This window comes from Neoarius graeffei, chromosome 8, assembly GCF_027579695.1.
Source record: "Neoarius graeffei isolate fNeoGra1 chromosome 8, fNeoGra1.pri, whole genome shotgun sequence".
In the NCBI taxonomy this organism is placed as follows: domain Eukaryota; kingdom Metazoa; phylum Chordata; class Actinopteri; order Siluriformes; family Ariidae; genus Neoarius; species Neoarius graeffei.
This window is the reverse complement of record NC_083576.1, coordinates 84,570,354-84,594,982: the sequence shown is the minus strand read 5'-3', so window position 1 is coordinate 84,594,982 and position 24,629 is coordinate 84,570,354. Positions and strand designations below refer to the sequence as shown.

Here is a 24,629-nt window from a genome sequence, read left to right as displayed (position 1 = left end):
CCTTGCTGACTTCAAGTGAGGGGCAGAGTTCACCGTGGGCAGGTCAACAATTTATCGTCGGGCTAACATGGAGACAAACAACCATTTGCACTTATGGGTAATTTATAGTAGACAGTTGACCTAATATGCATGTGGGAGGAAACTTGAGCCCCTGGAGGAAACGCGTATGGAGAGAACATGCAATCTCCACAGAGAAAGGCACCAAGTGGCCACGAGGTTCAGACCCAGAACTTTCTTGCTGTGAGGTGACAGTGCTAACCACTGCGTCACTGCACCGCCCTTCACAAATCATATCAAACAAATTTATTTGATTACAGGGTTATACAATAGTACAGTGTTTATTTTTCGGTAACATTTTAAAAAAATGTAAGTGAAAAAAGCCCAAAAACATTTTTGTTTACAAAATCACCTTTCTCTTAAGTTTGTTCTGCCATCTTTTTTTTTTTCCCCATTGCTCGAATAGTCCTTGATGCTTCTTGAGCAGTCCTTCTTGTTGGACATCCTCCCAAGGCAACATGTTCCCTGTGTAGAACACACCCCCTGTTTACGGAGTAACGTCAAATCGATATGGCCTACCATAATCCATCACTTTATTGAAGAAGTAGGAATCCATCATTGTGACTTCATTGTGTGAATTTTCAGGGTTTCCACACAGGGTTATAAAACTGTGTGAATAATAATAAAGTTTATTTTTTTCGCAGTCCGGTTTCCGTCAAATCCTGCGCTCTGATTGGCTGGTGAGCGGGTCTGTATCCTACGATACGGACCCCGGTTACGACCCCCGGTTATGGACCTCTGGCGACTCGCTCATTCACAACAACAACAAACATAGTAGCATTTTTTGTCAACGTTTTTCTTATAAAATTTATTTATAAGATTATCAAAAATCTTATACATTTCTGCCAGCATTTCTCAGGAGAATAGCATTAACTTTACATCACGGATAGCGATAACGACAGTCTTCACAGCGAAAGCGAGTTTTACTACCCTGAGGAAGAAGAAATAAAAGAAAACATTTCAGGAGAAAGCTAAAAACCTGGAACTGTTGCTAACGCCGAGCATGGCTAAAACATGGCTGAATCCTGAATGACTCAATTTTGTATAAATAGGGGACTACATAGGTGGCAAAATGTAGTTTGTTTGGGTTTTTTTTCCTGCCATGGAAGTGCACTTGTATACCGAGGAGGAAGCCATTTGCATTACAGCCGTGAATGAGGATTCAAAATGGTGGCTCGCCTTGGCTCGGTTTTCCCTTTCGGGCGCTCTCGTCTTCTGTTAGAATTTGGTAGAGAAAAAAATAAATGTTATTTACCAGCTTAAAGGAACAGTCCACCGTATTTCCATAATGAAATATGCTCTTATCTGAATTGAGACGAGCTGCTCCGTACCTGTCCGAGCTTTGCGCGACCTCCCAGTCAGTCAGACGCAGTCAGACATGCTGTCACTCCTGTTAGCAATGTAGCTAGGCTCAGTATGGCCAGTGGTATTTTTTGGGGCTGTAGTTAGATGCGACCAAACTCTTCCGCGTTTTTCCTGTTTACATAGGTTTATATGACCAGTGATATAAAACAAGTTCAGTTACACAAATTGAAACGTAGCGATTTTCTATGCTATGGAAAGTCCGCACTATAATGACAGGCGTACTAACACCTTCTGTGCGCTTTGGCAGCGCATTGATATCTGAGCTCCGTATCAATGCGCTGCAGAAGGTGTTAGTACGCCTGTCATTATAGTGCGGACTTTCCATAGCATAGAAAATTGCTACGTTTCAATTTGTGTAACTGAACTTGTTTCATATCATTGGTCATATAAACCTATGTAAACAGGAAAAACATGGAAGAGTTTGGTCGCATCTAACTACAGCTCCAAAAAATACCGTTGGCCATGCTGAGCCTAGCTACATTGCTAACAGGAGTGACAGCGCGTCTGACTGCGTCTGACTGACTGGGAGGTCGCGCAAAGCTCGGATAGGTACGGAGCAGCTCGTCTCAATTCCTATAAGAGCATATTTCATTATGGAAATACGGTGGACTGTTCCTTTAAGGTTGGGCCGTATCGTGAAATACCGTGACCTCGGCCTTGAATACTGACCTCGGCCCAGAGGGCCTTGGTCAGTACTTTTCAAGACCTCGGTCACAGTATTTCACGATACGGACCTCCCAGCTGGTAAATAACATATATGTATTATATGGACCTGAGTGTTTTTACTGGGAAATACGCCACTCGTATTTTTATCCAAGCTCCATCCAGGACATGGAGATCCAAAACCGTGACACAAATCTCTATATGTCAGTTGTGAGGAAATTGGTGAATTGTTTTGATAAATTTGGGTACTTTTTGTTTTTGAAAGCCACATGTTGGCTTGAAGATATGAAATTTATCTTCTCGTGTTGAAAAATTTTGCACTTTTCATACGAAATACATCGTGGATCTGAGTGACATATATTTAAATAACATTGACTGGCTTTTTTTCGTGGTCTATCGGATATATTCCATTCAGCTAGCTTGATATTGAATGAGTCGAAGATGAGTAGCTGAATGGAATATATCTGATAGACCACGAAAAAAAGCCAGTCAATATTATTATTATACATACACATTCCTTTCAGGTGTTCAATATGTCTTTCTCTTTCAAAATTCTCTCAAAATCTTCCATGTTTAACGAAGCAAACCTGGTGGCCATGTTGGTTTACAAATTGCCATAGTTGCTAGCTAGCACAGAAGTTTTACGTCTCTGACGTGACGTCATGTTGTCTTGACAACCATGCAATATCGTAAACCATATTCAGTGCTCGTTCTCCATTGGGTAGAGTGATGAAATACACGTAGGATAAGTGATATGCTAACAATATTGCATGTTATCAAACCAAATGAATGAAACCTGCTAGAAGGGAATAGAACACATGGTTTTATTCCATCGAAAAAGTGTCCTGTATGTATAATAATCACCAATATTTCACTCCAGTGACGTCTCTCCCAGTGTTTTCCCATTACTAACCAGTTCAAAATTAAAATTCTTTTGATTAACTTGCATATTTTTTGTCAATGTGTCCATGTAATATAAAGAATGTTACACGGTTGCGTGAAAAATATGAAGTTTATCTTCTCATGTTGAAAAGCTTCACTCACTCGTGAAATATACATTCACCGCTAAAAGGAAACCTTCATATCTTTGCACAACTGTGTAATATTAGCAATCTGAGTGTTGGTGTCATGGTTAGTGTAGATAAATTTGGCATAATGGTAGCTAGTAAAGTGGTTCACATTGGTGATTTAAACCTTTTATTAAACAATCTCAGTGACTGAAAAATCCTTTATGGTGTTACATGGAACCTTTTTTTTAACAGATGTAATAAATTAGCAGTTACTTATCAGTTTAGGATAACAAAAGGACATTTTCATATTCCATAATTGTGTATATTTGTACTCGTAGATTCTGACCGTTTTCATGAAAGTGTTGTTTTCATCTATGTAGAAATGTTCATGGGCCATTTTTAGTAGTTGGGTATTAAAACGTATGAATGAATTTATTACTGTGCTTATTTTTTATTAGAACATTATGGTTTAAAATTACATGCTTATGGATAGATTAAAATCTAGTGGATTTAATAAGAAGTAGAGTTCAATAGAGTATTTAATAAGAAGGACACACACTTCCTGATTAGCCAAGAGGAATGGAGATGCATGTTAATGAAGGGATAAAGACCAAGAGATGGAGAGAGAGAGAGGCCTAAAAATTGATGCTTCGTCCAGAGCTGTTTCACAGTCTGGTCATTTCATGCCCATCTGACACAAGAATAGACTGTAAATGCATTCACGTTTTGTCACAGAAAAAAGTAAATGTAGATAAACTATTAAAACGAGTGCATTTCATATAAACCTGTGATTGGAGGCTGTTGTTACAGAAAACTAATCAACAACTTCTGGTCTAGCCAACTAATAAACAATGAGCTGAGCTTGTGCACATAAGGAGTCAGTAGACATGCAACGATTCACACAATTCAGTTTGATTAAATTCCCGATTTCCTGATTCACAGATTCCTGATTAAAATTTCTCATCTCGTCGTGTCTCGTCTTCTTCCGCTTATCCGGGGCCGGGTCGCGGAGGCAGCAGTCTGAGCATGGAAGCCCAAACTTCCCTTTCCCCAGACACCTCGGCCAGCTCCTTGGGAAGAACACCGAGGTGTTCCCAGGCCATCCGAGAGACATAGTCCCTCCAGCGTGTCCTGGGTTTTCCCCGGGGCCTCCTCCTGGGGGGACATGTCTGGAACACCTCCCCAGAGAGGCGTCCAGGAGGCATCCAAAAGAGATGCCCGAGCCACCTCAGCTGATTCCTCTCGATGTGGAGGAGCAGCGGCTCTACTCCGAGCTCCTCCCGAGTGACTGTGCTTCTCACCCTATCTCTAAGGGAGCGCCCAGACACCCTGCGAAGGAAACTCATTTCTGCCGCTTGTATTCACGATCTTGTTCTTTCGGTCATTACCCAAAGCTCATGACCATAGGTGAGAGTTGGAACGTAGATCGACTGGTAAATCAAGAGCTTCGCCTTTTGGCTCAGCTCCTTCTTCACCACAACGGACCAGTAAAGCGACCGCATCACTGCGGAGGCCGCACCGATCTGCCTGTCGATCTCGCGCTCCATCCTTCCCTCACTCGTGAACAAGATCCCGAGATACTTGAACTCCTCCACTTGAGGCAGGACTTCTCCACCAACCTGGAGAGGGCAAGCCACCCTTTTCCGGTCGAGAACCATGGCCTCTGACTTGGAGGTGCTGATTCTCATCCCAGCCGCTTCACACTCGACTGCAAACCGCCCCAGTGCATGCTGAAGGTCCTGGTTTGAAGAAGCCAACAGGACATCATCTGCGAAAAGCAGAGATGAAATCCTGTGGTTCCCAAACAGGATTCCTTCTGGCCCCTGGCTGCACTTAGAAATTCTGTCCATAAAGATTCTGAATAGAACCGGTGACAAAGGGCAGCCCTGCTGGAGTCCAACATGCACTGGGAACAGGTCTGACTTACTGCCGGCAATGCAAACCAGACTCCTGCTCCGTTCGTACAGGGACTGGACAGCCCTTAGCAAAGTGCCCCGAACCCCATACTCCTGAAGCATCCCCCACAGAATACCACGAGGGACACGGTCGAATGCCTTCTCCAAATCCACAAAGCACATGTGGACTGGTTGGGCAAACGCCCATGAACCCGTGAGCACCCTATGAAGGGTATAGAGCTGGTCCAGTGTTCCGCGACCAGGACGAAAACCGCATCCTGGATCTGAGGTTCGACTATTGGCCAAATTCTCCTCTCCAGTACCCTGGAGTAAACTTTTCCTGGGAGGCTGAGAAGTGTGACTCCCCTATAATTGGAGCACACACTATGGTCCCCTTTCTTAAAAAGAGGGACCACCACCCCAGTCTGCCACTCCAGATGCACTGTCCCTGACCGCCACGCGATGTTGCAGAGGCGTGTCAGCCAAGACAGCCCCACAACATCCAGAGACTTGAGATACTCGGGGCAGATCTCATCCACCCCCGGTGCCTTGCCACTGAGGAGCTTGCTAACCATCTCAGTGACTTCCGCTTGGGTAATGGACGAGTCCACCTCTGAGTCGTCAGCCTCCGCTTCCTCAATGGAAGACATGACAGTGGGATTGAGGAGAGCCTCAAAGTATTCCTTCCACCACCCGACAATGTCCCCAGTCGAGGTCAACAGCTCCCCACCTGCACTGTAAACAGTGTTGGCAGAGTACTGCTTCCCCCTCCTGAGGCACCAGGCGGTTTGCCAGAATTTCTTCGAAGCCGACCGATAGTCGTCCTCCATGGCCTCACCGAACTCCTCCCAGTTCCGGGTTTTTGCTTCCGCAACTGCCTGAGCTGCGGCACGCCTGACCTGCCAATACCCATCAGCTGCCTCAGGAGTCCCGGAGGCCAACATGGCCCGATAGGACTCCTTCAGCTTGACGGCATCCCTTACTTCCGGTGTCCACCACCGGGTTCGGGGATTGCCGCCACGACAGGCACCAGAGACCTTGCGGCCACAGCTCTGAACAGCCGCGTCAACAATGGAGGCAGAGAATATGGTCCACTCAGACTCAATGTCCCCCACTGGGGAAGCTCTCCCAGAGGTGGGAGTTAAAGACCTCCCCGACAGAGTGCTCGGCCAGACATTCCCAGCAGACCCTCACCATACGTTTGGGCCTGCCAGGTTTGTCCGGCTTCCTCCTCTGCCAGCAGATCCAACTCCCCACCAGGTGGTGATCACTTGACAGCTTAGCCCCTCTCTTCACCCAAGTGTCCAAGACAGGGCCGGAGATCCGATGAAATGACAAAGTCGATCATCGACCTCCGATCTAAGGTGTCCTGGTGCCACGTGCACTTATGGACACCCTATGCTCGAACATGGTGTTCGTTATGGACAAACCGTGACTAGCACAGAAGTCCAATAACAAAACACCACTCAGGTTCAGACCGGGGAGGCCGTTCCTCCCAATCACACCCCTCCGTCACTGTTGTCGCCCACGTGAGCGTTGAAGTCCCCCAGTAGAACAATGGAGTCCCCAGTCTGAGCACCTCTCAGTACCTCTCCCAGGGACTCCAAGAAGGCTGGATGCTTTATACTGCTATTTGGCCTGTAGGCACAAACAACAGCAAGAACCCTCTCCCCGATCCTAAGGCGCAGAGAGGTGACCCTCTCGTTCACTGGGGTAAACGCCAACACATGGCAGCTGAGCTGGGGAGCTATAAGCAAGCCCACACCAGCCAGCTGCCGTTCACCAAGAGCGACTCCAGAGAAGTGGAGAGTCCAGCCCTTCTCGAGGAGCTGGGTTCCAGAGCCCAAGCTGTGCGTGGAGGTGAGCCTGACTATCTCTACCCGGTACCTCTCAACCTCCCGCACAAGCTCAGGCTCTTTTCCCCCCCAGCGAAGTGACCTTCCATGTCCCAACAGCTAGCCGCTGTGTTCGGGGATCAGGTCTTCGAGGCCCCTGCCTTTGACTGCCGCCCAGTCCACACTGCACCAGCCCCCTACGGCTACCTCTGTGGGTGGTGAACCCACAGGAGGTTGGGCCCACGTCACCGCTTCGGGCTGAGCCCGGCCGGGCCCCATGGGCAAAGGCCCGGCCACCAGGCGCTCGCATACGAGCCCCAACCCCGGGCTTGGCTCCAGGGTGGGGCCCCGGCTGCGCCATACCGGGCGACGTCACGATCCTTAATAGATTATCCATAAGGGGTTTTGGTGACTTAATTTTCCACGATATTTTTTTGGGGAAAAAAAATGAAGACACACTTTTATTACCAAAGATGAAACATGTATTTTCCTATTCTTTATCAACTTAAATATTCATTTTATTAAATAAAGTTACATTTTCTAAATAACCAACAATAACGGTTTATGCACATTTATAAAGGTTGGAGTAAAATATAATAGCTTATTAACTAAAGTATTCCTTTTATTATTATTCCTTCATTTGCTTCTCTTTTCATCTTTGAGCAGTCTGTTAAGAGAGAGAGCGAGCTCTGATTTCTTGTTATATCTATTGATAGTCACACAACAGCTCTTTTCCATTTTAGATCTGTTTTTGTGCGTTTTCATGACATTACAGTAGAGTTGTGTTACTTCTGCTTCCGGTGAGGTCCCGTGTATTCCTGCTATTGTACGTTTAAACAAACACAATTACAGCAAGGAAAAGCTAAGAGATTATGTAACCTGATAATTGTGATTCTTTTTTTTTAAATTATTTTATCAATTCAAATCGTCATAAATTTGTATTGTGATTTATTGTCACACGATATATCGTCACATGCCTTTCAGTCAGGGTATACAATGAAAAGTTTAACCCCCACAATATTATTACAGTGATAATAATTCGGATTATTGTCTGCAGTGTTTGTGTAATCTAAAAGGCTTTTTATACTGTAGATATTTAACTAAACAGGTGTTATTTGAAGAGTGCTGAAACAACTTACACTACCGTTCAAAAGTTTGGGGTCACTTTGAAATGTCCTTATTTTTGAAAGAAAAGCACTGTTCTTTTCAATGAAGATCACTTTAAACTAATCAGAAATGCACTCTATACATTGCTAATGTGGTAAATGACTATTCTAGCTGCAAATGTCTGGTTTTTGGTGCAATATCTCCATAGGTGTATAGAGGCCCATTTCCAGCAACTCTCACTCCAGTGTTCTAATGGTACAATGTGTTTGCTCATTGCCTCAGAAGGCTAATGGATGATTAGAAAACCCTTGTACAATCATGTTAGCACAGCTGAAAACAGTTTAGCTCTTTAGAGAAGCTATAAAACTGACCTTCCTTTGAGCAGATTGAGTTTCTGGAGCATCACATTTGTGGGGTCGATTAAATGCTCAAAATGGCCAGAAAAATGTCTCGACTATATTTTCTATTCATTTTACAACTTATGGCGGTAAATAAAAGTGTGACTTTTCATGGAAAACACAAAATTGTCTGGGTGACCCCAAACTTTTGAACGGTAGTGTAAAATAAAACCAAACTAATCGTAATATACTGTTCTACAGTAAAGGTAGATTCTTCACTGCAATATTAACTTGGCTATTTTTCAACAACAACAATAATTAAAGCCGCAAGCGGCCTCGACGGGCCCTCGCGCGAGCGGCCAAGGGGGGCGGGGGCATGCGTCCCCGCGAAATACCTTCCACAGCTTCCTCGGCAAGAGACATTACTCCCACAATGGCGACAAAGCACAGAATTGGACACATGGCAACAATAGGGTCTTGCACTGCACGGTGCTTGGGGCCTAATAATAATAGCGAAAGTGCACCTAATTTGGCGTATATGTCAGGTGAGCTATGAAGAGTTTGCGTATGAAGTTTGATTACAATTGAGTAAATAGAAGATGAGATATAGATTTTTGAAGAATAAATTTTTTGGTTTTTCCCATGTCAGTAGGTGGCGCTATGCTGTACATGAGCGATGATGAGTTGGAGAAATAAGTGTCTACAACAGCAACGTACTATCACAAGGTAGTGGTGTGAAGGAAAAGCATTATGGAATTATTTCCCAAAAACCCGTTTTGGAGCAATTGCGTCGGCCAAAAACAGCGCCCCCCATTGACGAAAAATCCCAAAATGAGGTATACATGACATGGGAGGTAGTAAGAGGGTGGCCGTGAAGTTTGACCAAATTTGAGGAAAGATTGGATTTTTTGCCCAAAAATAGCACCCCCAGTGGCGAAAGTGCACAAAATTTGGCGTATATGTCAGGTGAGCTATGAAGAGTTTGCGTATGAAGTTTGATGACAATTGAGTAAATAGAAGATGAGATATAGATTTTTGAAGAATAAATTTTTTGGTTTTTCCCATGTCAGTAGGTGGCGCTATGCTGTACATGAGCGATTATGAGTTGGAAAAATAAGTGTCTACAACAGCAATGTACTATCACAAGGTAGTGGTGTGAAGGAAAAGCATTATGCAATTATTAACCAAAAACCCGTTTTGGAGCAATTGCGTCGGCCAAAAACAGCGCCCCCCATGGACGAAAACTTCCAAAATGTGGTATACATGACATGGGAGGTAGACAGAGGGTGGCCATGAAGTTTGACCAAATTTGAGGAAAGATTGGAATTTTTGGTCCAAAAATAGCGCCCCCAGTGGCGAAATATCACAGAAATTGGGTAACATGTCAGAAGCCCAATGAGTGATTTGCGTGTGAAGTATGAGCAGTTTTGAGCAATCAGAAGATTTGTTATGAATTTTAAAGTATGTAAAATTTTGCATCGAAAATTTAATGACGTATAACTTCTGAACGCTTTATCCTACATGAAACGTATTTAGTAACTTTTGTCAGCCATGTCTGTAGATGATGTGGATCAATTCTGGAGACATTCCTATGAACGGCCTAGGAGGAGTTGCGCCGTCTTCGTGGCCATGCATTTCGCACAAAAGTGAAATCACCTCACTTCCTGTTGGGCGTGGCTAATGCATTGGCATTACATTTTTGTCCGGCGTAGTGAGATACATATGCGTACCAAATGGCATGCCACTACTACAAACTACATGGCACCCAGGCACCTTAATGCGGGAGGCCAAAATCACAACGACTTAGGGGGCGCTATAGAGGCCCTGAGCCCCGGCCAAGTTTGGGCTTCTGGTTCTGAGTAGCGGTGGCAATTCTCGGAACTGGCGCCGAATTTCGTGCGTTTTCGCCCATGGCAAGTGCCCCGAAAATGGCCCAACAGCGGAGAAAAATAAAGAAGAAGAAGAAGACGGAAGAAGAAGAAGAAGACGGAAGAATAATAATAGTGAACTCTTACAAGAACAATAGGGCCTTCGCCCATAGGGCTCGGGCCCTAATAAGCACCTCTCCAAACACTGTTCACTTCTTCGTGATGGTCATGTAAATGAGTGCACTGTCATGGTGACACTGTGACTCCGCCCCCAAGCCCCATAACTCATAGCTGATTGGTTAAAGACCTGCAGGATTTTAATAAATTTAACAATAGAAAGGTTTTCATGTTAGGCTCCAGCTTTGGCTTCATGACATTGCAGAACTTATTGAAAACCCAATCTATAGTGGTGTGTGTGTGTGTGTGTGTGAGAGACCGAACTATTCATAGCACTGGCCTCGTTCTAAGCTTCCCTCTGGGCATTTTCCTCACTGACCGTCCTAAAAGTGCTCTTGCGCAACACCAACATCAATTTTATTAAACTAGGGCGCGTACACACTCGAGCTGCACAACATGGACCGAACAGTATGTATTGTTGAAGTGTGAGGTGTTTGTGATTGGTCAAAATGCTTGCAGTGCTTTAACAGTTTTAAAAGTTACTCATTTGCATGTCTCCGCCTTCTCTGGTTTATCAATAGCACAACAGGGAATAAAACTCTTATGCCGATTAGCAAACAACTGCAAATTTTTGATCAGCCACTTTCTTTTGCGTTTTTATTGGCAGAAGAAACAGACACACATCAGTAGTTGACTTTCCCACGTCGAATCACTGATCTATAATAGAGTGCATCGGCGTGAACTACTGTCACATCTAATCAGAGCTGGAAGGCTCATCAGCAGTCTGTGACCTATTTTTTTTTCTCTCTCTGTTTTCCAATGATGAGTGAATAATCAGTTACTTTCCTGCGTGTCCCCTTTTTTTTTTTTTTAAACATGGCTCTGTGAAAAGCCGAGCGGTTCATCACGTTTGCCTGTTAGTGTGCATCTCGAGAATGATAGTAGAGGAGGAGAAAGAAAGAGATGAGGAAAAAGAAGGATGGAGCGAGCACAACGAGACACTGGAGGATACCCTGGCAGAGATCTGGAGCGAAATCAACTTCCTCCATGATGCTTTAGACTCCATCATGGCTCTGATCCGAAACGTAAATACTGAGATTGAGCGATTTATTTATTCCTCCCCCCCTTAATACTCGTTTTCTGTCTATCTTTCTTTTTCTTTGTCTTTATATTTCTCTTTTGCTCTGTTTTTCTGTCCCTTTATCCCTCCACCACTTTCTCTCTTTCCTTTTCACTTTTTTGTACCTCCATCTGTCTTTCTCTTAATGTCAGTTTTCTGTCATCTTCTTATCTCTACCCTCTTTCTTCCTTTCCCTGCTTTCCTTCTTTTGTCTTTCTTCCTATTCTCTCAGCTCTCTTTCTCGTTCCTTCTTTGTCACCTTTCTTTTTTTACACCACTCCTCTCTACCTCACCATCTCAATCATTCCTCATCCTTCCCCTTTTTTTTTTGTGCTCTGGTTTTGTTTTTAGTAAGCCCTTGATCCCTTTCTTCCTCCCAAACATCTGTAAACTTAGACTGGGTTTGTCCTAAATTATTTTTTTTAGCTGCTTGTGTCCCTCCTTTCTCGTTCTCTCACTTTGTTGCCTCTTCATCTTTAACATCCCCAGATCTTCCCTCATTACTCTGCTGAACTCCACTAAACATGGGGCAGATCCGTCCCAAATCACACATCATCTGTGTTTTGAGGGTTTTTCAAACTTTTCTGCAGACACTGTGCAATAAAACGTTTAATTCAGTGCAGTGTATTTTATTGAGTGGCTGACAGCAATGTGTGTATAATGATGCTGATCAGCCTCAGTGAGTTGTGGGTTTGGATGAATCGCAGCTTTTCACAGCCAACACACACAAAACATGTTGGTTTAAAAAAGAAAAAAAAATTAACCACAAACACTCCAGCTCTTGATACGAATTAATATAATCAGAGTAACAGTAATGATGTGGGTGTTTGCATCATCGTTTCCAAAAGTGTCTGTTTCTTCCTGTCCAGACGAAACCGCGGAATTTTCAAACTAAAGCAAAGCCAACGGCATTTCCAAATGTTTCCGGTTTAGGGGCTCAAAAACTCCAGAGAAGTGTGGACGCCAGGCAGGATATTATCTAGAACTTGAGAGGAGGGTGTCTGATGGCCGAGCGAAGAACTGCTGGGGGAAGGGGAGTCTGGAGGCATGCTCCCCTGGGAAGATTTGAAATATCAAAGCAAATTTGGGGTCCTCTGCGTGGTTTTCCCCAAAGCATTTTAGTTAGATTAGATAAAACTTTATTGATCCCTTTGGGAGGGTTCCCTCAGGGAAATTAAGATTCCAGCAGCATCATTACAGGATAAACAGAGAAAAGAAATAGAGAAAACTTCTAGATAAAATAAATTAAGTATTTACATATACAAATATAACAAGAATAAGATATGGGGAAGAGAGGAAGGGAGGGAGGAGAGATATTGCACTTTATATTGCACATTGTCCAGTATTGCTTATTGTTAGGCTAGGCTACTGTTCCTTCCCGTCCTCTGTCCTCCTGTTACCCCTCCTCCCCCCCAGAGAGGAGTTGTACAGTCTGATGGCGTGAGGGACAAAGGAGTTTTTGAGTCTGTTCGTCCTGCACTTGGGAAGGAGCATTCTGTCACTGAACAGGCTCCTCTGGTTGTTGATGGTGTGCAGAGGGTGACTGGCATCGTCCATGATGTTCAATAGTTTGTCCATAGACCTCTTCTCTGCCACCGTCACCAGAGAGTCCAGCTTCGTGCCGACCACAGAGCCGGCCCGCCTGATCAGTTTGTCCAGCCTGGATGTGTCCTTCTTGGATGTGCTGCCCCCCCCCCCCCCCCCCCCCAGCACACCACGGTGTAAAACAGGACACTGGCGAACACAGACTGATAGAACATCCACAGGAGTTTCCTGCAGATGTTAAAGGACCGCAGCCTCCTCAGGAAGTATAGCCTGCTCTGTCCCTTCCTGTATAAGTGATTGGTGTTGCAAGTCCAGTCCAGCCACAGCCCGAGGTACTTGTAGGAATCCACAGCCTCCACCTCGACTCCCTCGATCAGAACTGGTCGTGACCTTGGTCTGGACCTCCCAAAGTCAATGACCAGCTCCTTGGTCTTCGAAGTGTTGAGCTGCAGATGGTTCCTGTTGCACCACACAGCAAAGTCCCTCACCAGGCTCTTATACTCCTCCTCTCTGTCGTCACTGAGACACCCAACAATGGCTGTAGTGTATCGGGCCCAATACGCTTGCTCTGCCTGCTGATACGCTTGGTCGCTTTAGTTAAAATCCGATACGCTTAGATTTATACCGATACGTTAAAGTGCATATCCTGGACCAATTTCATTTTTTATATATATATATATATATATATATATATATATATATATATATATATATATATATATATGAAAAGTATGTCTCTTTACACACTCATCCAGAAGGGTAATTTTGCACAAGGCCATCTGTCTACAGCAGAAAAAAAATAAAACCCGTCTGGAAAAATCCCAAGGGAGTCTGGAGGCAGAATCGTGACATTATCTGCGGAAGCGCCAGCAGGCTGCACGAGCTTTGCACGGTTTCAGTGCACAGCCTGTGTAGACCAAGCGCTCCCATTTCTCTCTCATTGTCCGGTCTTTTGGAAAACGATGAGTACTAATCCCATCATGATTGGTGTTGCTACACCCTCCTACGATACATCTGTTAACCATTTTAATAATAACGCGATAACGTTGAAGAAATTTGCAGAAAACCACCAGGTCGTTTTCTCATAAACAAACCAGCGCTGACGTAGGATTCAGAAGGAGGCGTCCTGCAGATGACGTCACAAAAATCAGTGTTTGCCGGGAAATTCAAATGCCAAGTTTTTTCAGAGGTGGACCAATTCACCTCAAATGCCTTGATTTCAACTGAATTTTTCTGGTATTGCGCAAGGTAAAAAAATAGCAGAGAATGCAGAATGTGGCAGATATTTGACCAAAGTTTAATATAAAATAGAATTACATTGATCTTGCTCCTGAATTTACCCGTGATATGCACTTTAAATTTCCTACCCACAAGTAACTAGATACATAGGAGAGCAAAGAACAGATCCATTTACATACTGATTGATATTTGTGTTAAACAAGCGGCCTTTTTTCCAGTGTTTGTGTTGATTGTGTCAAAGTAATAGGTCCACGTGGTACGATGTAAACAAACTAATCTGTTGGCTATGTCGAGATCACATGTTCAAACCGTCCAATAAAAATATCGAAAGAAAACATCAGACATCCCGGAATTTTCCGATTCATTATCAGCGATCTCATTGGCTGCCGATGTTGTCCCTCGCCAAATGGACAAAGTCGACTGATTTTAATCACAAAAGTTTGACCTAGTCCATTATCACTCATGAATGTGTTTAAGTACATAATCTTTCTGCAAACTTAAATGTATGAATTGTTTTATTTTCCTTTAAATATGTTTTAATCTTAATCTAGTCCATTTAATAAAGCGCCAAAATTTAAACTTTATAATATGCAGTCGCCTTACTTTTCTTTTCAGTGTATCTTAGTTATACATATATTACGGTAATTGCATCAGAAACATTCTAGATCAGGGGTTTTCAAAGTGTGGGAGAGTCAGCCCCCCCTCGGAGAGCAAATAAACAACAGCGCCCCCCCTTACAATTTTTGTTGTTGCTATACTTAATGTTCCATTCGTATTTTTAAAAAATGGTTGTTGTACACATTTTTTCTTTTTTTTCTTTTTCACATTTTAAACATCTGTGCTTTTTAAAACATCTTGTTTTACACATTTTAAACATCTCATAGCATCGTTAGCGAGCACCTCTTGGCAGACAACACACTGTGGCAGTGGAGCATCTTCAGATCCAGTCCATGAAAATCCAAACTTTAAATAATCGTGGTCATACTTCCTTCTTTTTCCAGTCCCCCCAGGATTTCACGGGCCTTTTTTGTGATTGTTGCGGGCTAAAATGTCTGATGTTGCGGGGGTTTTCCAAAAAAATTGCGATGAAAGTTGCGGTGTTTAGGTTTTTGTTGTGATTACATTGCAGGAGGAAGTGAAAGTTGCGAGAAATTGTTGCGATTTTCTCTTTTTGTGATTAAAATTGAATGATATGTTAAATATTAAGTTATTACTGAAAAACTATTGATTAAAAAAACAAAGACACTGAGAAATGGTCCTATAAACAACTTTACCAATATAAACGCCAGATGCCAGATGCTGCTGACGTTTTCCAGTCCAAAATATGTTCAAAACCCGCCAAAATGCACTTAAAACCGCCCAATCTGGCAACACTGCGCGCATGCTGCTTCTCTTGAACGTATACACGGAAGTAAGGCGGAAGGTAGTTTGTCGACGTCACCTCAAGACGACGCCAACAATTGGTCAAATTTGCGGGAAAGTTGCGGTGATTGGATATAATTGCAACACCGCCCTGAATTCGCGGGGATTGGTTGAATTTGCGCTGAAGTTGCAAATCGCAACATCCTGGAGGCTCTGTTTTTTTGCTTGGCCCAGACTCTGTCTCCTCACTCACTGTAGCTTTAGGTACTAAAAATCGATCCATTTTGTCTCTGGTAAAGGCTAGCTGAAGTTCGCTAAATGTCCACAATAGTAACTTATTCTGGTTTATTTTTCCTCACCTTGCGCCCCCCCTGAAAAACTCTGGCGCCCCCCAGGGGGGGCGCGCCCCACACTTTGAAAAGCACTGTTCTAGATCATTAGTTATAGTAATACAGCAACTTATTTTACGGTGGCAGTTCTTGGGTTCAGATCCCTTTGTGATCAACAGGAGGTCATGATGATTGATTCTCTTCATTGGATTGCATAAGATGGAGCAAACCACTTCATATTTTCATGCACGTTTTTGTTTACAACACTACTTGATCATAGATAATTAAGGGATCCCCGTAGATTTTCAATCGATCATGTACCTCAGTAATCTATAACAAAACAGTTTAACTTGCATGTTGAACTTTAAGGTGAAATTTCAATTGTGTATACATTAATACTATTTAGGTCAGAAATCATTGAAACACTGGTAAAATCGATCCTCTAATCATGCATCTAAAACCTCTCGGAGACCCTGAAAACGCACCTGAGCATCTATTTTCAAAAAATTTTCCGGGGGGCATGCCCCCGCACCCCCCTAGTTTCGTTTCGCGCCTTCAGCGCTCAATTGTCTGTGTATTATCATGCCAGAATTTAGGGCTTTAATTTTTTTTCTGGGGGAAAAACCATTTCGGAGAAGCTTTTAAAATAAGGTGTTTTAGGTAGTCAATTTTTGAAAAAGGAATCGGTCATTTCAAGAAAATTCTTTATTGCAAATGTAGCCTTTTGTGCCTAATCCTGCAACGCTCAGTCCTGATTAGCATGGAGTGGTAAATTGGTAATGGCTGTCCCAACCACAGAAGCTAACCTTTCCAAGTACATTAGAGATTTCACACACCTCAGATGAGGTTGCATGAAAAGTTCTGCGGCTTCCTCAAATGCGAAGTCCTCAATGGCTATCTTGGCATAGCTTCACCGAACAAGGCGGTCCAGTGTACAGATGCTAAGTTGGTTGTGGAGGCCGACCATTATTCTGTTGCTACAGCTGAACCTGGCTGTAGTATGAAACAAAGACTGTGGTTGGCTGCCGTGCCATGCGCTGGCCAATGGGAGTGCGCTGTTGGTTCTGAGCAGCAAATCACGTCCCGCTTCAGAAATGAGGGAGAGCAAACATTGCACTCAGCGCTCGAAACTAACGGTGTCCCGATGTCCCGGGGACCATAAAAAATGTCATCGGGACACAAAATTATCATATCTGGGACAATCCCGGGACAATGGAAAAAAAATAGATCTAGAAAAAAAGTTCTACATTAATATTATTTACAAAGCCGTAACACATACGTAGACATTCACTTAATTTGTCAATTTTAATTTTAAAACGTTAACAGCGAAAAATACATAGTAGCTTCACTTTCGATGCACCTGCATCCGTAGGCTACAGAGCAGCGCATTCTGTTCTAGAATCTTCGGCCGGAGTCCGCATTATATGGACTTGGAATGGAATTGCTACCGCACACGCTGCGCCGACTCTTGCAGAACAAAAATGCTGAAGTGGTTGAAGCGGACCGACCGCGGGGAAGAAACTGAAAGCCCAGACATAACGTCTCCGGGACCTTCAGGATCCAAAGTGTCATCGCCTGGTCTGCAGGCAACGCTAGCAACTGAATGAACTTAATGAACACTGTTAGACACGTTATAAAATACAACAGGAATGATGTGGATGATATTGGCGGAAGATAGCGTTCAACAGAATAAGTGAGTTTTCTTGGTGTCTTTCTAGTTCAGAAAGTTTAGTCAGTCAGCAGCACAACTAGGCTCGGACCTGCTGGCACTATGTTGATGTTGCTAACGTTTGCACCCGGCAGCGAAAGTTCATAAAATGGATAACGGAAAGTTCATAAAAATGGATAACGGAAAGTTCATAAAAATGGATAACGGTAATGGATAACGGAAAGTTCATAAAAATGGATAACAAAGTTCATAAAAATGGATAACGGTAATGGATAACGGAAAGTTCATAAAAATGGATAACGGTAATGGATAACGGAAAGTTCATAAAATGGATAACGGTAATGGTGAAAATGATAAGTTGGCCTTATAAGTGCCAACAGATATTCAAGGTATAAGTAGATGAAATGAACATAAAAGGGGTCTTATTTTCAACTAAAGTGTACTGCAGATGTAGGGAGTTGAAACATTTTCTGAATGAGCTAGTTGGCCCCTTTAAATAAACGGGTATCTATTCATACAGTGAGATCGCCAAAGTTTAATAAACTGAAAATGCAATAACTGTAATTTTGAAGTAGATGATGTATCGGACATGTGTCGCTTGTGTCTTGTGACTTATTGTAAAAATGATATAAAGGGTTCAAAATTGCATAGTTACAAATATAATAGTAACTTCATATGATAATATTAACCACTGGTTATTTCAGAGAGGAAAAAAATGGGGACACTATTGCTTCCATTCGGGACAATACAACACAGAATTCGGGACCACTGGGGGACACAAAGAAAAAAAGTTAATTTCGAGCCCTGATTGCACTGCAGAAACACGCACACGGGATGCAGATTTATTGTGGTGTTTGGGGTCCTCATGCGTCCACTGACCGGCATTTATTTTGATCAGGCAGTGCAGTTAATGTTGCTCATTTTTGTTTCATTATAATTTTCTCTAATAGGAATTTTGAAGCCCGTTATTGTAGAAAATTACCCGTCGACTTCTAGTATTGACCGTCGAAAAGACAGGTCTCTCTAGATAACTCCGAGACGTCAGGCGTAAACGTAGCAAAAGTGATGCCTTTTAAAACTAAAATATATTAAAGTGCATATCACGGGTGAATTCAGGAGCAAGATCAATGTAATTCTCCTATTTTATATTAAACTTTGGTCAAATATCTGTAACATTCTGCATTCTTTGCAGTTTTTTTACCTTGCGCAATACCAGAAAAATTCAGTTGAAATCAAGCCATTTGAGGCGAATTGGTCCGCCTCTGAAAAAACTTGGCATTTGGATTTCCCGGGAAACATTGATTTTCGTGACGTCGCGTGCGGGACGCCTCCTTCTGAATCCTACGTCAGCGCTGGTTTGTTTGAGAAAATGACCTGGTGGTTTTCTGCAAATTTCTTCAACGTTATCGCGTAACTTATTAAAATGGTTAACAGATGTATCGTAGGAGGGTGTAGCAACACCAATCTTGATGGGATTAGTACTCATCGTTTTCCAAAAGACCGGACAATGAGGGAGAAATGGGAGCGCTTGGTCTACACAGGCTGTGCACTGAAACTGTGCAAGCTCGTGCAGCCTGTGGCGCTTCTGCAGATAACGTCTTGAATCTGGCTCCAGACTCATCTCTCAGCTCATCTCATTATCTCTCGCCGCTTTATCCTTCTACAGGGTCGCAGGCAAGCTGGAGCCTATCCCAACTGACTACGGGCGAAAGGCAGGGTACACCCTGGACAAGTCGCCAGGTCATCACAGGGCTGACACATAGACACAGACAACCATTCACACTCACATTCACACCTACGGTCAATTTATACCCTGTCCACACTAGGGATTTTGTATTGATACGATACTACTTTTGTACCTCAACACCTGTCCACACTAGCAACTTTACCGGTACTGTAGCGGTATAACCGTATCGGTACGAAACCCACAAATGTATGGGTTTTGTACCGGTACAGTATCGGTACTGTAGCGCTTTGCTGTAGTGTGGACAGATGAAGCGGTTCTGTATCGATACAAATATAATGCGCATGCGCAAAGTCACACACCTCAGTCGATGTCTTCGCTGAATAAAATGGTGAAGAATGGAGATTCGTTTTGTTTCTTTCTCAACTGCCTCGCGTGTTTTATATGATTCGACTGAATAAATGACCACCAGAAATACAGACTGTACATTGACAACAAAAAGCACACACGCATTGTTTCATCTGCCATATTCTCGGAAGGAAGTTACTCGGTAACCACGGAAACATTTCGTGCACGCGCATTTCAACTACCGTGAAAGAAAACCGCAAACATTTCTCGCTAGTGTGGACAGATGCACTAAACTGTACCGGTATACTTTGTATCGATACAGTTATACCACTTTCGTACCGGTATATATGTGAACACAGCTTTAGAGTCACCAGTTAACCTAACCTGCATGTCTTTGGACTGTGGGGGAAACCGGAGCACCCGGAGGAAACCCATGCGGACACGGGGAGAACATGCGGACACGGGGAGAAAGGCCCTCGCCGGCCACGGGGCTTGAACCCGGACCTTCTTGCTGTGAGGCGACCGCGCTAACCACTACACCACCGTGCCGCCCTGGCTCCAGAGTCCCTTTGGATTTTTCCAGATGTGTTTTATATTATTTTTTTCTGCTGTGGACAGATGGCCTTGTGCAAAATTACCCTTCTGGATGAGCATGTAAAAGGACATACTTTCATATTAAAAAAAAAAAAAGAAATTGGTCCAGAATATGCACTTTAATGTGGACGTAGCTTGTCTCATCACCTGACTCCAGTTTGTTAAACACTCATCGTTTCAACACTTGACTGATCGCGCTTATATCTGGGAATTAATCACTGATTCGTTGTCGGTTAGGGTTGTTCTATTGGCTAAATTTCTTTTACTTGCTTATTTTAAACATGTTAAAACTTTGAGGCTAGAAGTAGAGATTTCAAGCTATATTATCAGCAGAAAAACTAGATTTTTTTTTTTTTCCAGAAGAACCCAATTTTTTTTCTTTTCGGAATTCAGCTGCCATGACTTCTGATGGGTTTTTACAGACGCATGTGTAAAATGGAGCGCCGTACTAGACAGCTGACATTCTTTTGCTTTCCCAGTGGGACAAACATAAGCCTTCAATCAGAAACACAAACCCAGGCTGTCTGGTGTCTCGGACACCACAGAGACCGTGACGATAATTGTATGATAATCATTTCAAGAGCCCGTAACAATAACGTTGTGCTTGTCGAATGTTGAATGGTGGAGTGTGTGAATCTGTATCACTGATTGCGTGTCATGTTCTTTTTGTTTTCTATTGGGAATTTGAGCAGAAATGCCATTTGAGTTTTGATAAGTTTTGAAACATGACTGTGTGTGTGTGTGTGTGTGTGTGTGCTTCCTCAGTCCTAACATGGCGGTGTGGGGGAAAAATCCACTGACTAACTTTTTTATACATATGCAGCGTTTTGCCCAGAAAAAAAATTGAAGTCCTAAATTCTGGCATGAAAATACACAGACAATTGAGCGCTAACGGTGTGAAAGCGAGCACTGAAGGCGCGAAACGGAACTAGGGGGGTCCGGGGGCATGCCCTCCCGGAAAATCTTTTGAAAATGGATGCTCAGGTGCATTTTCAGGGTCTCCGAGAGGTTTTAGATGCATGATTATAGGATCGATTTTAGCAGTGTTTCAGTGATTTCTGACCTAAATAGTATTAATGTATACACAATTGAAATTTCACCTTAAAGTTCAACATGCAAGTTAAGTTAAAGTGCATATCCTGGACCAATTTCGGGTCTTTTTTTTTTTATATGAAAGTATGTCCATTTACACACTTATCCAGAAGGGTAATTTTGCACAAGGCCATCTGCCTACAGCAGAAAAAAATGAAATAACACAACGCGTCTGGAAAAATCCCAGAGAAGGCCAGAGAAAGCTACATTGTGTGTTTGTAGGCCTAGAGAAGGCATACGATAGAGTGACGAGAGATGATTTATGGTATTGTATGAGAGAGAGTGGAGTGAATGAGAAGTATATTAGTGGTGCAAGACATGTATGAGAACAGTGAAACAGCAGTGAGGTGTGCAGTTGGAACGACTGAATGGTTCAAGGTGCAGGTGGGACTCCATCAAGGATCTGCTTTTAAGTCCTTTTTTTGTTTGTCATAGTGATGGACGGCTTGACGGACGAAGTGAGGCAAGAGTCACCATGGAACATGATGTTTGCGGATGATATTGTGATATGTGGTGAAAGTAGAAAGGAGGTTGAGTTGGGTTTGGAGAGATGGAGGGATGCATTGGAATAAAGAGGAATGAAGGTGAGCAGGAGCGAAATAGAATACATGTGCATCAATGAGAATGGGGATGAGAGTGTAGTGAAGATGCAAGGAGTAGACGTAAAGAAAGTTGGTGAATTCAAGTACCTGGGGTCAACTGTGCAGGAAAATGGGGGCTGCGATAGTGAGGTGAGAAAGAGAGTGCAGGCAGGGTGGAGCGGTTGGAGAAGGATTTTGGGAGTCATTTGTGATAGGAAAGTCCCAGCAAAAGTGAAAGGTAAGATGTATAAGCAGCGGTCTCAAATCGCCGGCTATGGCTTGTTATGACGCCAGCTATTGTCAGTCGAGTCACAAAATTTAATATTAAATATTTCTGACAGCAAAAAAAGTTGTGAACGTAAATTACATCCACTATGTCATGTATGTCCGTTGCCGCGTCAACTGTGTTTACATCCTCGACACGAGTGCAGCCATTACTGCCGCCTGTGTTGCCAGATTGTGTTTACATCCTCGACACGAGTGCAGCCATTACTGCCGCCTGTGTTGCCAGATTGCGCGTTTTCCCGCCCAATTTGGGCGGTTTTAAGTGCATTTTGGCGGGTTTTGAACATATTTTGGGCTGTAAAACGTCAGCAGTATCTGGCAACATATTTTTTTACTTAATACAAGAAATTAATGGATGCCAACGTTTTTGCCAAAATGGTATTTTATTTTCCATTGTTTAGGCAGCTTCAGCATCATACTGTGAGATTCTGTTCAAATTGTTTTTTTCTTCTATGAAGCCTGAGCCATTTATTTTATTAGTTTATAATTATTGTTTAATTTAGTCTTCAGGAGAGACTGCCTGCACACAGTACTAGTATTAGTTTTTTTTCTTACATGAAAGCTGAGGCATTTATATTATATTTTAAGGTAACTTCATGTTGTGCTGTGAGGTTCTATGCACTTTAACTTTTGAACCAACAGGAGCATTTGGATAAGTAAAGCCTATTTTTCTGCATTTTTGTAGTCCTGGTAATCTTTTATATTGGTAAAGTTGTTTATAGGACCATTTCTCAGTGTCTGGTTTTTTTAATCAATAGTTTTTCAGTAATAACTTAATATTTAACATACTCAATTTTAAACAACCCCCACGCCTCCCCCATAGTCTCCAAAATTTCTGTGGGAAACACTGGCGTGCGTAACAATGCTAATCAAGCTTAAGCTAGACGACCCGCCTCAAATACCCGTCCTGGGTAAATGTTATCCCAATTTTAGATGGCCTGTTCCAAACCATCCCACCTCATGAAAAATTCGTACTTTCCTATCCATCTATCCATCCATCCCTGCACGCTTTGCGTGCATTATGTCTGCCGCTGGCAGACATTTTACCATTTTGCACCCTGCTGTAAATTATTTGTACCCTGCTATTCTCCCAAACTTTGAAGCCCCTGTATAAGACAGTAGTGAGACCAGCTGTGATGTACGGATTGGAGACCATACCCTTAACGAAGAGACAGGAGGCAAAGTTGGAGGTGGCGGAGTTGAGGATGTTAAGGTTTGTGATGGGAGGTTGGACAGGATAAGGAACGAGCACATCAGAGGGACAGCACATGTGGAGAGCTTGTGAATTAAGCTAAGAGAGATGAGACCGAGATGGTCTGGGCACATCCTGAGAAGAGATGCAGAGCATGTTGGAAGGAGAATGTTGAGGATGGAGCTGCCAGGCAAACAAAAACGAGGAAGGCCAAAGAGGAGATACATGGATGTGGTGAGAGAGGACATGAAAGTGGCAGGTGTGGTAGAGAAGGATGCTGAAGCAATGGAGACGAAAGATCCGCTGTGGCGACCCCTAATTGGGAGCAGCCAAAAGAAGTCGTCTGGAAAAATCCCAAGGGAGTCTGGAGCCAGATTCGTGACATCACCTGCGGAAGCGCCAGCAGGCTGCGCGAGCTTTGCATGGTTTCAGTGCACAGCCTGTGTAGACCAAGCGCTCCCATTTCTCTCTCATTGCCCGGTCTTTTGGAAAACGATGAGTACTAATCCCATCAAGATTGGTGTTGCTACACCCTCCTACGATACATCTGTTAACCATTTTAATAATTGCGCGATAACGTTGAAGAAATTTGCAGAAAACCACCAGGTCGTTTTCTCATAAACAAACCAGCGCTGACGTAGGATTCAGAAGGAGGCGTCCCGCAGATCAATGTTTGCCAGGAAATCCAAATGCTAAGTTTTTTTTCAGAGGTGGGCCAAGTCGCCTCAAATGCCTTGATTTGAACTGAATTTTTCTGGTATTGCGCAAGGTAAAAAAAAAATTTGCAGAGAATGCAGAATGTTACAGATATTTGACCAAAGTTTAATATAAAATAGGAGAATTACATTGATCTTGCTCCTGAATTTACCCATGATATGTACTTTAAGTTTTGAGCCAGTCGCTGTGATCAGAATTGACGACGTTTTCGTTGTCGTGACAGTTGTCTGGTTTTGTGTGCCATCACTCGTGGGTTTGTTGACTTATAGTCAACCAATCTTTGATCGAAGCCATAACGATAATAGCTTGGATCAAACTTTTGTGATTAAATTCAGTCGGCTTTGTCCATCTGGTGAGGGACGACATCGGCAGCCAATAAGATCGCTTATAATGAATTGGAAAATTCCAGGATGTCTGACGTTTTCTTTCGATGTTTTTATTGGACGGTTTGAACACGTGATCTTGACGTAGCCAACAGATTAGTTTGTTTACATCATACCACGCGGACCTATTACTTTGACAGAATCAACACAAACATTGGGAAAAAAAGACAGCTTGTTTAACACAAATATCAATCAGTATGTAAATGGATCTGTTCTTTGCTCTCCTATTTATCT

At 43.1% G+C, this 24,629-nt stretch overlaps 1 protein-coding gene across 2 annotated transcripts in view; it reads left to right on the top strand.

Annotated features, from left to right (window-relative positions):
- Positions 1-24,629, top strand: part of LOC132890983 (septin-7-like) — a 125,716-nt gene that overhangs the window by 3,708 nt on the left and 97,379 nt on the right. The window lies entirely within an intron of this gene.